This window comes from Eutrigla gurnardus (genome assembly GCF_963514095.1).
Source record: "Eutrigla gurnardus genome assembly, chromosome: 9".
NCBI classification, from domain to species: Eukaryota; Metazoa; Chordata; class Actinopteri; order Perciformes; family Triglidae; genus Eutrigla; species Eutrigla gurnardus.
The window spans coordinates 2,071,692-2,085,647 of NC_139923.1; the positions used below are offsets into that span (position 1 = coordinate 2,071,692).

At 41.5% G+C, this 13,956-nt stretch overlaps 1 pseudogene across 1 annotated transcript in view; it reads right to left on the bottom strand.

The window, feature by feature from the left end:
- LOC311019035 (peroxisomal succinyl-coenzyme A thioesterase-like) overlaps positions 1-13,956 on the bottom strand; it is a 54,284-nt pseudogene that overhangs the window by 9,240 nt on the left and 31,088 nt on the right. The gene's annotated exons all lie outside the window — the stretch shown is intronic.

Genomic DNA, 13,956 nt, shown 5'->3' on the forward strand with positions numbered 1-13,956 from the left:
TCAGTCTAGTTTTAAAAGTGGTCAGAGTTGGGGCAAGTCTTACATCTTCAGGAAGTTTATTCCAGCCATTTGTTGCATAGTGACTAAATGATGCTCTCCCGTGATTGTTGTTTACTCTGGGAATCACTAACAGATTGGTCTCAGAAGATCTTAGTGGTCTAGAAGGCTTATGTAGTGGGAGCATATCAGTGATATACTTCGGCCCTAGACCATGTAGTGATTTATATGTGAGCAGGAGGATTTTGAAATCAATCCTCTGACATACAGGGAGCCAATGTAAGGATTTAAGAATTGGTGTAATGTGCTCACATTTTTTGGTCTTTGTAAGAACTCTAGCAGCAGCGTTCTGAACAAGCTGTAGCTGCCTGACAGTTTTTTCCGGAAGACCTGCAAGGAGACCATTACAGTAGTCTAGCCTACTAGTAATAAAGGCATGTACAAGTTTTTCTAAGTCTTGAGCTGACATGAGCCCTCTAAGTCTTGCTACATTTTTTAGGTGATAGTAGGCTGATTTTGTTACTGATTTAATGTGACTGTCGAAATGTAAATCAGAATCCATAATAACCCCAAGATTTCTGGCTTTGTTTGAGGTTTTCAGGGACAGAGAGTGGAGGTGTTGCATTACTTTAAACCTTTCTTTATTAGCACCAAAAACAATAGTCTCAAGGGATATCGCTCTGGAAATAAAAGCTGATGATCTGGATAAGGATCATGCAATGACCACGTTGGTTCAGGAGCTCGACAAAGTTTTTATGAGAGAAGAAAAGGACCAGACTTATGAAGCGTACTCCAAGATTGATCGGATGTCACGGAAAGATGACGTCTTTCTACCTCCTTTACTTCCTTTACTTCCTTGATTCTCTCAGTTTTAGGAAATGTTGGAAAGCTCATTAAGGAAGACATTTCACAGTTTTTTCAAGATCACCAAAGATGACGAAGGAAGTGAATGTCCAGTGCGTCTGCTGTCAATACTGTGATTGTGGGAGGAAGCCAGAGAACCCGGAGAGAACCCACGCTTACACAGGGAGAACATGCAAACTCCACACAGAAGGAACCCGAACCCGACCCGGGAATCGAACCCGGGACCCTCTCACTGTGAGGCGACAGTGCTACACACTACACCACCGTGCAGCATTTATAATGTTATCATTATTGAATATTAATTGTATCAGTCATTATGAATATACAGTATGTGTGATTACATAGTTTCTCGTGTTATCAGTTAATATAGTTGTTCTACTGTTATGGCCCACCCCCTGCCTTTCTGACGTCTATACAAATTGGTCTCACATGATAGGATGGGTTTGTGAGACCAAGACGTGTGTCCAACAGCGACACCAGAGGCTGCAAGAGACATTGCAAGTTATACACGTTTCCGCGAAAATATACACAGTGGCCCGCCAATTTTACACATGAGGTGGGAACTTTTGGCTTGTCCAGGCCAAACGGTTGAATCTTTTTTTTGTTTTTGCTCACCAGCCACAGACCAGTTTGAAGTTAATTTTAAGTTTCCTACACTCCAGGCACACGAAAACCATTTGAAATCTGGTGTTAATAAATGTGTCCTTTTTTTACCTGAAGAAAATGTTGTCTTTTTACTTATTTATTTTCTTCTGAGTCCACCAGAATGCTTAATTTACTTGTTAAAATCACAAAATTTGACTGGACCCCCCTACAACGGTTTAGTTTGTCACCTTTTTCAACCCTCATAAGTTTGCAGGTTTGTTTAAAATGACCTGAAACAATGCTAAGTCACTGCTTCTGTATATGACTAAGATTCAGTATGGCGTGTGTGTTTTTTGTGTTTGCATGATCATGGTGTTTGAGGTCAGTGTTTGGCATATGAGGACAACAGTGAGACAGTGTGAACCAATACACTGTAAACCCGAACGTTCAAAGTAATGAAATAGATTAAGTAGTGTATACTCAAAGTTTTAGAAAAAGTTCTACTAACTTAATTTTGTCAAGTTGGTATAACATGTTCTTCCTTTTGAGTAATTTCAACTAATAATTTTTGATTTAATGGAACTTTTTTTGTGTATAAGCATAACTTAAAAGTACAACTTAATAGAGTAAGTAATTACACACTAAAAACAAAGCATGCCTCTCTAATTTTTTAGTTGGGTCAATAGTGGAATTATATATATATATATATATATATATATATATATATATATATTAGTGCTGTCAAAATTAACGCGTTAATCTTTGCGTTAATTATGAAATATTTAACGCGTTCATTTAAAAAAAAAATAATATTAATAAATATTTTTTATTTTTACGTAAGTGTTGAGCTGGGATCATTTTTTTATTCAGAGTTAATCTCTGATTCACCCTCCGAAGGCGGCGTTAATGCGCATACTCCACCGTTCCAAACCGCTCAGAAGAAGAAAAGTTTGAACGCGTTCGCGGGTGGCGGGAAGCAAGCAGACAACAGAAGGCAGAAAGTTCAACCTACGCGGCAGCAGTGAGCATCACTGAATGTAAGTTTTTTATTCATTTTTATGTGTTTGTCTCAACGAGCGCAGTTTTTCTCCAAGCCCCCGCCATTCACTGTCTTATCACGGGAGTCTTGTAGTGCATTGGAAACTTGGTCGTGTCATGTCAGATATAGCAGCTAGGTTAGCTGATAAAGGGCTAGCCACTTTGCGCGACCACACGTTACACACATCAGCAGCAGCACAGCTAGCGACCTACGGACTCATTCCCCACTTAAAGGTGGTGTGATGGTACAGACACACCAACTCCGGCCGCGCGGTGCATGATGGATACAGCGCGACGAGTTGACGGCCCCGTCGCCGTATGTGAATTTGCATAAAGTTCGATAGATTGAACTTTATGCAAATGACGTCCGTCCAACCGGCTCCAGAAACTTCGTTCAAACTATCAAACTAGGCAGTGTTGATCAAATATGAATCCAGATTATGTTACTGCACTACACATTTCCCGCCTCAAATGTTTTCAGAAACATACTTTACTGTGTTGTTTAACTGTAAAATGAGATTGTGGCCCGGCTGCCATGTTGGAAACGGCAGAGCGAAATTCAACATGTGACATCACGGCACACAGAACCGCCCACTCGCCGGTGCGTTCGGCGATCCGTTGCGTCGACATCCGTCACTGCCGGAGTTGGTGTGTCTGTACCATTAGCGAATGTGTCGTTAGTAGCAGCACTAAAGGCCCCCACACACCACCCAGACGTCCAACTGCCTTATCCGACCACTCTCCGCCCACTCTGTTGCCTCTCGTCTGACCCGTGAAGAAAAAGCTGTGCTCTGGCCATGGTGAGGTACCCCTCGTGGGAATGCAGTCATGTGATTGGCTGAAAACGAGGGAGGCATCTGATTGGCTACAGAGAGTTCCTTGTTGAAAAAAATGCATTTGTGAATCCAGCCACATCAGGAGAGTCTCAAAAATCCACAAATAAATACAGACCAGTTCACTAACAAATGCAAACAAGTTCACAAATGAAAAGCGTCTTGTAAATTCAAGTTTAACAGTTTGTATATAAATGTAACAACATACAAATACATTTTTGATGAAAATTGCAAATATTTTTTTAACTAATATATTTATGGATTTATATTACATTTATTTAAAACGAAAAGTATTTGTGAGAAGAGAGTCATTTATATATAAATCACAAAATACATTTGTGAATCCTTCTCTGTGCATTCATAATTAATGAGACTGAACTGACCCCATATCAGCTCTGTTCAGTGAACTTTTCAGTATATACAATTCTGTTTTTATCTGAATAGGAAATCCATGACATCCACACCAAGCGCACTACTGTTCTCCACGCTTTCCTGTGTATCTGCGCGAGGACATTTCTGGATTATTCAGAACCTACACAGTGAGTCTCCTTAAGTCACTAACAGATTCTACTGTGTATTAACAGTTAATCAAATTAGTAACGTGCTTTAGGACTTACCTTTGTTTAGTCTACCAATACAGTTTCCGTGTATGGTCTATTTTCTTTCTCCTCACTAGAAAGGAACTGTATTGGCGTTTTGTTCAAAGTGATAAGATGTTCATTAAAACAGTTTTGTGTAAATGTCCTTTAGATTGGTTTCAGTCTATCCCACACGTCTGCTAAATGTAAAAATGTAAATGTCCTGTTCCACGTGTTAGTTTGTGATAACTATCTCTTTTTCTTTCATTCAGGACGAGTCTGATGAGCCACAGCTTGATGGTGTTGCAGTGGGCCTTCTTACTGTCATCAATGACGATGACACAAGTCCAGTTCACTACCACCCTGTCAGAATCTCTGTCGTCATTGAAAGTGATGCCATGGTCAGCCTCCCCAGACTTGGCGATGGCTTCCTGGTAATCTTTGGACTGATCTATGCACTACACCTCAGCTATCCCAAAGCACTGACTAACACTTTTGAATTCACTCAAAAGATTTTGCTTGGTCTAGAAAGTGGTAAACTGTCACCCAGGTTGCAGACCCTCAAGAATGACTTGATGATGTAGAAACTCATCTGAAAGAAGGCTGCAGGGTCAAGCATTATGAAAGGCTAGTTCAAAGTTATCTCATTTGTCTAATGCCTCAAACAGTTACTGCACTACTCTGCAGGTGTTCAGCCGATAGGCCCAAACTACACATTATGCCTTTGCATTTTGCATTAATATAATGCAAAAATATAACACTAATGTTTTGTATGTTTTAATGTTTTTTTCTCAACAATTGTGGGCTGCGCAAGATTGACCCAAGTTTCACTGTACATTTGATACTGGTTAATGCTAAAATGTCCTTTAACAGTCTAGAGGTTTTTTTTTTTTCCATCCAAATTGCTGCCCTATTAACCTGACTCTCGCCAGATGAATTTCGTTCCGCCTAGCTCCACTCACATCCATCTGGGATCGCTTCCGTTGGGAGTGATTTCTGCACCAGATTTTATGGATGAGCCAATCAGGACGCAGGGCGGGAGTTTCATAGATGTGACATAGCGGAGAAGCGACTGTGAGACTGTTTTGATTCAGACAACAATGGCAGCTCGCATCAAGGAAGCAAGCGTCAACATTGATGCTGCTATTTCATCCGTGTTGTTGTGTTGCTGATTGCACTGCTGCTATATCCAAGATGTCGGCTGTTCTGTTTTGATTTTCCCTGCGTCGCTCTCATCAGTGTCACGGGTTGGCTTCGATGTGAGTGGTTGAAGTAGCACGTCAATAAAGATGACGGACAAGTATCTTATCCAATCATATGCAAGGATTTTTGATAAGGCCCAGCCTTCTGAAACACCTCTCCAATGGAGCGATCCCAGATGGATGAGTGGAGCTAGGCGTAACGAAATTCATCTGGTGAGAGTCAGGTTACTGCCCTATTGCCTTACTCAGGAATTAGCCAGGAAGCCGAAAGCACACAGTGTTTTCTGTAACGAAAGATTATTTAATTTTGGTATTATTCATTATTGTTTTTGATATATATTAAAATTATTATATATATTAAAATTATTAAAATGTTCTATCTATTTTAATTTATAAAATGTGTATTATTTATTTTTCAATTCAATTTTTCACATTGCATTGTGCTATAAGGGAGCGGGCAGGAAAATACTGTTCAATAGCAAATGTTCATGGATTTTAGATATATTAACTTATTTTAAATAATAATAATAATAATTAAATAATTTTAATTTAAACTCAATTTAATTGAGGCAATCAATTGCCTCATTTTAAGTTTTGAGTCACATGTTTTTAAGTAAAACAACTCAACATATTTCATGAATGTGTACTTAAATCAATGACAACACAAACTAATAAACATTGAGTTTGGTTAACATAAAATGGTGTGGTTGTGTACTTATTTTTTAGAGTTCTGCGAACTTATTCCAGTGGTTTGAAAACTGAAAACCTTAAAGGAGAAATCCGGTCATTTTTTACCCCATTTCCGTTGTCCTCAGGGTCATCCCGACTTATTAGAAGCAAAAAACCAGACAAAAATTGACGTTGCCTAGCCCGAGATCTGTACCTGCCTGGCAGCCTTCCAGACTCGCTCCAATGCTAACCCATTGGGGCACGTTATATCTGCTTTCCTGGGCCTCAGAAAACAATTCCAAGACCTATGCAACACAGGTTGGGTCCGTAAGAGACACCACGGCGCTCGTTTAGCTCAAATAGTGTTGCAAAACGACATAAATGTGTGTGTTTTAGCATGAAGTTACTCACCTCAAATCACTCCGTAGACATTAGCAGTAGATAGCTGAGCGCCTGTCGTCCCTCCCAGTCACCGCAGAAACGAAAACGTTTTCCTCGTAGTTTTGATTTTGTATCCATAAAGAAACGACCAAGGTGTGCAGTCGTCATGTCCGTAATAAATCCATGAAGCCGTTATGTCCATATGTATGACTATGTTACAACATAGCAACGATAGCTTCAGCTAGTAACGTGCCGGGCGCTCGTCCGTCCCACTCACCGCAGAAACGAAAACGTTTTCCTCGTAGATTTTGTATCCATAAAGAAACGATCGAGCAGTGCAGTCGTCCTGTCCGTAATAAATCCATGAAGCTTTTATGTCCATATGTATGACTATGTTACAACATAGCAACGACTGCTTACAGCTAAACAGTAGCCGAGAGCCAAAAGTCTTGCACAAGTTCCCGTCTCCCGACGTCCTCACTCTGGAGCTGTTTTCAAGCCAATACAGTGACAAACTTCTTTCCATCGAGCAGTGCCGTCATGTCCATATGACAGTGTAACTAGCGCTAGCCTAAATAGTAAGATTGCTTAGCCTTTGTGACAGTTGAACCTGCTACAAAGACAACAAATCTCGCGCAGTCTCAGTAGGCTAGTTGTGTTGACAGCACGAGTGGGAGTCGCGTGTCGCGTGTCACGTGTGCAGACTGCAGTCTCTCATCAACAGAGTGAGATCAAAGTGACCCTCGCGCGACTGTCCAAGATTTTTCACTGTACTGTCTTGAAAACAGCTCCAGAGTGAGGACGGCAGACAGGAACTTGCGCGAGACTTGCATTGTTTTGGCTCCAGGCTACTGTTTAGCTGTAAGCAGTCGTTGCTATGTTGTAACATAGTCATACATATGGACATAACAGCTTCATGGATTTATTAAGGACAGGACGACTGCGCAGCTCGATCGTTTCTTTATGGATACAAAACTACGAGGAAAACGTTTTCGTTTCTGCGGTGAGTGGGATGGACGAGCGCCCGGAACGTTACTAGCTGTAAGCTATCGTTGCTATGTTGTAACAGTCATACATATGGACGTAACAGCTTCATGCATTTATTACGGACATGACGACTGCACTGCTTGATCAATTCTTTATGGATACAAAATCAAAACTACGAGGAAAACGTTTTCGTTTCTGCGGTGACTGGGAGGGACGACAGGCGCTCGGCTATCTACTGCCAATGTCTACGGGGTGATTTGAGGTGAGTAACTACATGCTAAAACACACATATTTATGTCGTTTTGCAACACTATTTGAGCTAAACGAGCGCTGTGGTGTCTCGTACGGACCCAACCTGTGTTGCATAGGTCTTGGAATTGTTTTCTGAGGCCCAGGAAAGCAGATATAACGTGCCCCAATGGGTTAGCATTGGAGCGAGTCTGGAAGGCTGCCAGGCAGGTACAGATCTCGGGCTAGGCAACGTCAATTTTTGTCGGGTTTTTTGCTTCTAATAAGTCGGGATGACCCTGAGGACAACGGAAATGGGGTCAAAAATGACCGGATTTCTTCTTTAAGTTATAATAACTGTAAATAATTGAGTTGCCTTAAACGAAAACTGTAAGTCATATTAACTGCAAATATTTGAGTTGAGCTAAACGAGCACTTTAATTTCACTGTTATCAAAAAGTACAAGTAGCAAATCATCCAACCTTTTAAGTTCTGGAAAACTTTGACTTTTAAGTTAATCAACTTAAAAAAATTGTGGCAAGCGATTGCCTCAATTTTGAGAAGGAAAACCATGAAAACAGTAAATTTTGTAAATCTGTACAGTAATGTTGAGATGATATTTGATGAGTGAGCTGGCAGATCTCACTCTTCTTTCCTCATGATCATTTTTTATCAGAATTTCCCTTTTTTTACTATGCTTGTTTTCATTAACTGTTATTTATTTATTCATTGATAGGAAGAGGTGTGTTTGCATTGGAGCCAATTCGTAAAGGCTCATTCATTTTGGAGTAGAGGAGTTTTGGAGAAGACTGAGAAGACTGCCACATGGAATGAGTATACATACATCTTCAAAAATAAAGGAACGGAACATTGGTAAGTACGCTGAATTGCAGGATGTTATTCTTGATCAAAAGCCAAACCACACATGACCAATGTTTCCACTATGGGGCCGAATAGTGGCACTACGATGACGGGGACATCGAAACTCGTGACGTCGTGGATGGGCCCCTCTCGGCCCCACTCTGCAGTGGACACACGCCAGTCAAGAGGGCCGAGTGAGGGGAAGTTCTTGTCAAGTTCCTGTCCCCCTCCCCTTACCACGCGGCGAGAGTTTCGATGTGCGCGTTATCGTAATGCAACAGTTTTTTGTCGTGCCACTTGTCGAACGTCTCCTTTTGTTGATTTTAACTGTGTAGATGGTTGCTACTAGGCTAATGCTTGGTTTTTAAGGTCACTCACAATCTAGCTCCACCACCACTTGCTGCTTACATCAACAGAAGAACAGGTACTGATCGGGTCACAAGGGGATCGTCTAGGGGGGATTGTGTTATTTCGTTGCGAAAAAGCACTTTTAGTCAGTCAGCCTGGTCCGACAAAAGTGCAAGAGAATGGAATTCAATCCCACCAGTCGTCTCTCCATCCACAAGTCACACACCATTCCTCTCCTCCATAGTGCTCCCTGAAGAGGTGTGTCAGTACATTTGTCGGTGTAGCTTCAAACACAGGAAATGCTTTAACATGAAATGATGCTCACTTTCTGCTTCTGTATGATTTGGTATGGTATACCCTTGTGTGTTTTGTGTGTATGCCTACTCATAGTGTTTAAGGCCATTTTTCGATATATGAGGACAGCAGTGAGAAGCTATACTTTAGCACACAGACTTGAGTGTGTGTGTGTTTGTGTTATGGCTAATTTAAGATTTTCTCTTCAACTACTTTTGCAAATGCTTAATTACTTCAGCGACTGACCCCTGCTAACATATCTACCAGCTTGTTTACACTTGACTTCAATTCATTGTTATTAAATTGAACGACGTCATACATTTACTTATGTACCGCTGTTTAACACGAGGTGGACAACACGGCTCCATCTGCTCCGCTAACGTCTCCCCCCTCCTACTCATAGTTGTAGTATGTTTACAACCGCAACTTCGTTAAGCGGCGTCTACACAGAACTATAACTATACAACTATAATGATGTAAACATCCCCACCGATGCACCATAATGTTCTGTAGCCGTGTGCCCTGGTACTGATACTGTAATTTATAATATCAGGAGAGGAGAAGTGTGGAGTTTGACACTCTCTGACATGTTACAATAGATTACTGCAACCTCATAACAGTGTCTTGCTGTCTGGAAACATTTCAAAATAAAAGCCAGCGAACAAACAGAACAAAAATTAAAGTGAACCAGCAGAGTATGAGCATAATTAATTAGCCATGTGCTCAGCAGTTACAATCATGCTATAGCTTTGAGCAACTTATGTGAAATAATTTCTGTCTTGTTGTTAAAATGATAATAAAAATAATCTAAATTAAATTTTTTTAAATATTTTTAGGCCACATCGAACAGTCCTAGTTTGTGTGTGTGTGTGCGCGCGCTCACTAGTGGTTTATAAAAGCACAATGAGAAGCATATGCGGTCCAGTTGCTTGTTGATTGTCATGTGGTGCTTATTGCAGGTGTTATGTATGCCTTATGTTTTCTTTTCTTTTCCTTGTATTTTAATCAGAATGAAAGTGACTTCAGTGAAGAGGAGGCATCGGATGATGTATGTGATCCAGAATACGTTCCATGCTCAGAAAGTGACACAGAAGGTTGCTGAAGATTCACTAATGGATACCTCTATGAACTGTAATGTCACAGATGACACCCTTGACACTGGACAATCATCTCAAAACTCACATAAAAGAGAATTCTGATATAGCATATGCCCTTAGTCCCAGCAGGCTCAGCAACTAGGAAGAAGCTCCTAGAGAATCTTCGCAACAGGGGAAACTTCGAATTCATGAGAGATGCTGAAAAAAGGAAGTGGTCAGCTTAAAGTGAAGCGCAGAGCTAAGAAGGTTGACTGTAAAAAATTTGAAGATTGTATCCATTGTAAGGGAATGTTTTTGCAACCAGAACTATGGAGACATATGAAAAAGTGCTCCTCCAAACCAGAGGAACAGGAACGTCAAGGAAGAAAAAGGGTGCTTGGCCTAGCATCTGCAATCCAGTCAGCATGTTCAAGCACAGTTAGTGATGGGGTGCCTAAAATGTTAAGCCGTATGCATGAGGATGACATTGCAAGTGTTATTCGTAATGACATCTGCCTTCGTTGGTGCTGACACCCTTTTTAAAAAACATGGACATGACCCTTCAAAACATGACTATATCCATCAAAATATCCGTCAGCTGGGAAGATTCCTGCAAACCATCCGCAGACGGTCTTCAATCCTAACCTTAGAGAATACCATAAAACCAGGAAATTTCATGGAAGTAATTGAAGCAGTAGAAGAAACAGCAGGATTTGATAAAGATAAGAGCTGCTACAAAACTCCAAGCCTTGCACTTAAAATTGGACACTCACTGTTGAAAGTAAGTAACATCATTCATTGTCATGCTCTTATGGCTGGAGATGAGAACTTGACAAGTTGCTTCTCCTTAACAAGACAAACAGGGACTTTGCACGCTCGTCGGCCCTTTGTTTTACGGAGTCCTGGCTGAATGAATCTATCCCTGACAATGGATTAATTCTACCGGGCTATGGACTACGCCGCGCTGACTGGGTTATTAGAACCATTTGGGAAAACGAAAGGTGGGGGAATTTGCTTCTACATTAACGAAAGCTGGTGCAAGGATGTCACAGGATGTCAACAAACACTGCAGCCCAAGATGGGAATACATTTTTCTAAACTGCAAACCCTTCTATTCCCCGCAAGAATTCTAGTTCGACTTTCGACTTTTTACATTCCACATTTACATTTATTTAGTTTTGTATTTAGGTTTTTGTATTTAGACTTTATTATTATTATAATTCTTTTTTTTATTTATTTATATTTATATATATATATTCTTTTTATTTTATTACTGCACTGTTGGAGGAGCCCAAGACATAAGAATTTCATTGCCAGCGACTGCTCTGTAATTGTTGCGCATATGACAATAAAACCATCTTGAATCTTGAATCTTGAATCTGGCCGGAGCGTACATTCCCCGCACGCCAGCGTGAGTGATACTCTTGAAACACTCACCGATTAAGTAAGCTTTTTAGAACAAAAACACCCGGACTCTCTGCTCATTATCATGGGGGACTTTAACAAGGCCCACCTAAACCACGAACTGCCGAAATTCAAAAAGCAAGTCAACTGTCCTACAAGGGGAAAACAAAATAGTAGATCACTGCTACACTGTACTGAAAGGAGCTTACCACTCTATTGCACGGGCAGCCCTTGGTCTATCCGATCACTGCGTGATACACCTCATTCCCAACTACAAACAGAAGCTTAAATCTGCAAAGCCTGTCACCAAAACCATCCCGGAATGGACAAAAGAAGCCAAAGTTGTACTGCAGGACTGCTTTGAATGTACTGACTGGAATTTACTGGAAACTGCTTCAGAAAATCAGGATGAAGCCTGGGACACTGTGAACTCATACATCAGTTTCTGTGAAGAAATGTGTATGCCAACCAAAACTTTCTGCATTTACAACAATAACAAACCCTGGTTCAACTCTAAACTCAGACAACTTCGCCAGGCTAAAGAAGATGCCTTCAGAAGTGGGGATAGGGCTCTATTCAAGGAACTCAGAAATTCACTAAACAAAGAAATCAAATTGGCCAAGAAAAGCTACTCTGAAAAGTTGAAAAACCAGTTCCAAGCAGACAGGCCCTCTCCTACCCCTTTTCCACCAACGCAAACCTAGTTCGAGAACCGGGCCGGTGCCCGTGCTGGTTCGCAGTTGGTTCAACTGCAGAAGCGAACCTTCTGGGAACCTGTTTGCGTTTCCACCGGCTAGAGAGCCCAGAGAGCCACGTCATTACGTCACTGTATACGTCTGAGGTTTCCCCGCAGCGCTAATTTCAAGCATAGCAGACATGTCTCTTCAGAAAAAGTGTTTATTTTGGCAAATAATACAATAACAATAAAATACACAAAATACTTAAATCGCAATTTTTTAAAAATGTTTTAAGTGTAGAGCAGTGTGATCAATATCAATGATCAGAGTCTTTGATGTTTAGTCATCTGCAGGTAGGACCTCCGTTCAATATCGTCGATGTCGGACTTCCGGTCGCACAAGGGTGGAGAGGGCTGCGTGAGAACTTCGCTCCCGACCACACTGCTGGAAACCCCCATATAATAAAGGAGATTCACCGTATAGGAGTTCAGTAATATAAACTAATGTTGGGGGAAGACGAACGTGGCCTCAGTATGTCGCTAAGAAGCCAAAAAAAGGAAGCTGAAACGGAAAACGCAGGCTGTAGCGACGAGGTGGCTATGCTAGGTTGTTCTCGGTATGCTCTCGTTAGCTTCCATCCGTAACACCATAAATGAAGCCAGTGCTACGTCTGAACTGGAGAACAATATCTCTAAACAGTTCACAGACTTCCAGAGCAACATTCAAGATGACATCAAAGAACAACTTGGCGAAATGAGATCGGATATTAATCTGAAGATGGAGGAGACCGTGAAGAAAATTGAAGTGGTGTCACAGAGACTGGGGGAAGCAGAGCAACGGGTAGGAGAGGTGGAGACGTTCAGTATTGAAGTGAATGAAACTTTAAATCAGATGCAGAGGACGCAACTCGAACTGAAGTCAAAACTAACCGAACTCGAAGGGCATTCCCGTCACAACAACATAAGGATTTACTGTATAAAAGTAGGAGCCGAGGGCACCTCAATGATTCGATTCGTGGAGAACCTTATCCAAACTGAACTGGGTGAGGGCGCCAGCCCAAACAAACTTGGTATTGAACGTGCACACAGAGCTCTCGGTCCCAAACCAGCTGACAATGCCCCCTCAAGATCAACGATCGTTAAATTCCTGAAATATACAACCAAAGAGCGGATCATCAGCGCGGCGTGGAAAAAAAACATCACGGTGGAAGGAAACAGGGTTTTCTTCGACCATGACTATGCAACAGCTGTGATGGAAAAAAGAAGGGAATACCTGCCGATCAAGAAAGTATTGAAGGAGAAGGGAATCAAGTTCCGCACACCGATGACAAAAATGCGTGTTTTCCTGGACTCGGGGACAGTTACATATGATAACGCGGTCCAAGCCGGAGATGATATCCGAGCAAAGGGGGTCCCGGTTCCTCCGAGACCCGAGGGCAGATCGAGGGAAATGTCACGGCCCCACTTCAGCTGGGAACAGGTGAAAAGATCCTGGCGCACACGGCAGGGGATATCAGCAAAGGGTCCAGGGCAAGCTCCGCGAGTTTCATCGGGGGACCGACACAGAAGCTGAGGACTGTTAATTCATATCGCCCCATCATAACACCAGCTTTTCTGTACACCTGGTGACGTCTTCATCTTTATTATTTGTTACTGGCCAGAGACGGTAGGCTACATCCCTCAGACCTTTTGAATAGCTTTCACCTCCGTTATCTCTTCCAAATTGAGTGTTTAACGACATATTAAAGCGCACGTATGCAATATTTTAAAGTCATAATCAAGGGCAGAGTAAGTTAGTTAAGTACACTATTGAGCACATTTCTTCTCAATGTGTGTAGGTTTTCCATTGAATGCCACTCTGATTATGTCAGTAATAATGTTAATCTGGACCTACATCACCAATTTAGTGTTTATTTAACATGCAATGCGCCTTAA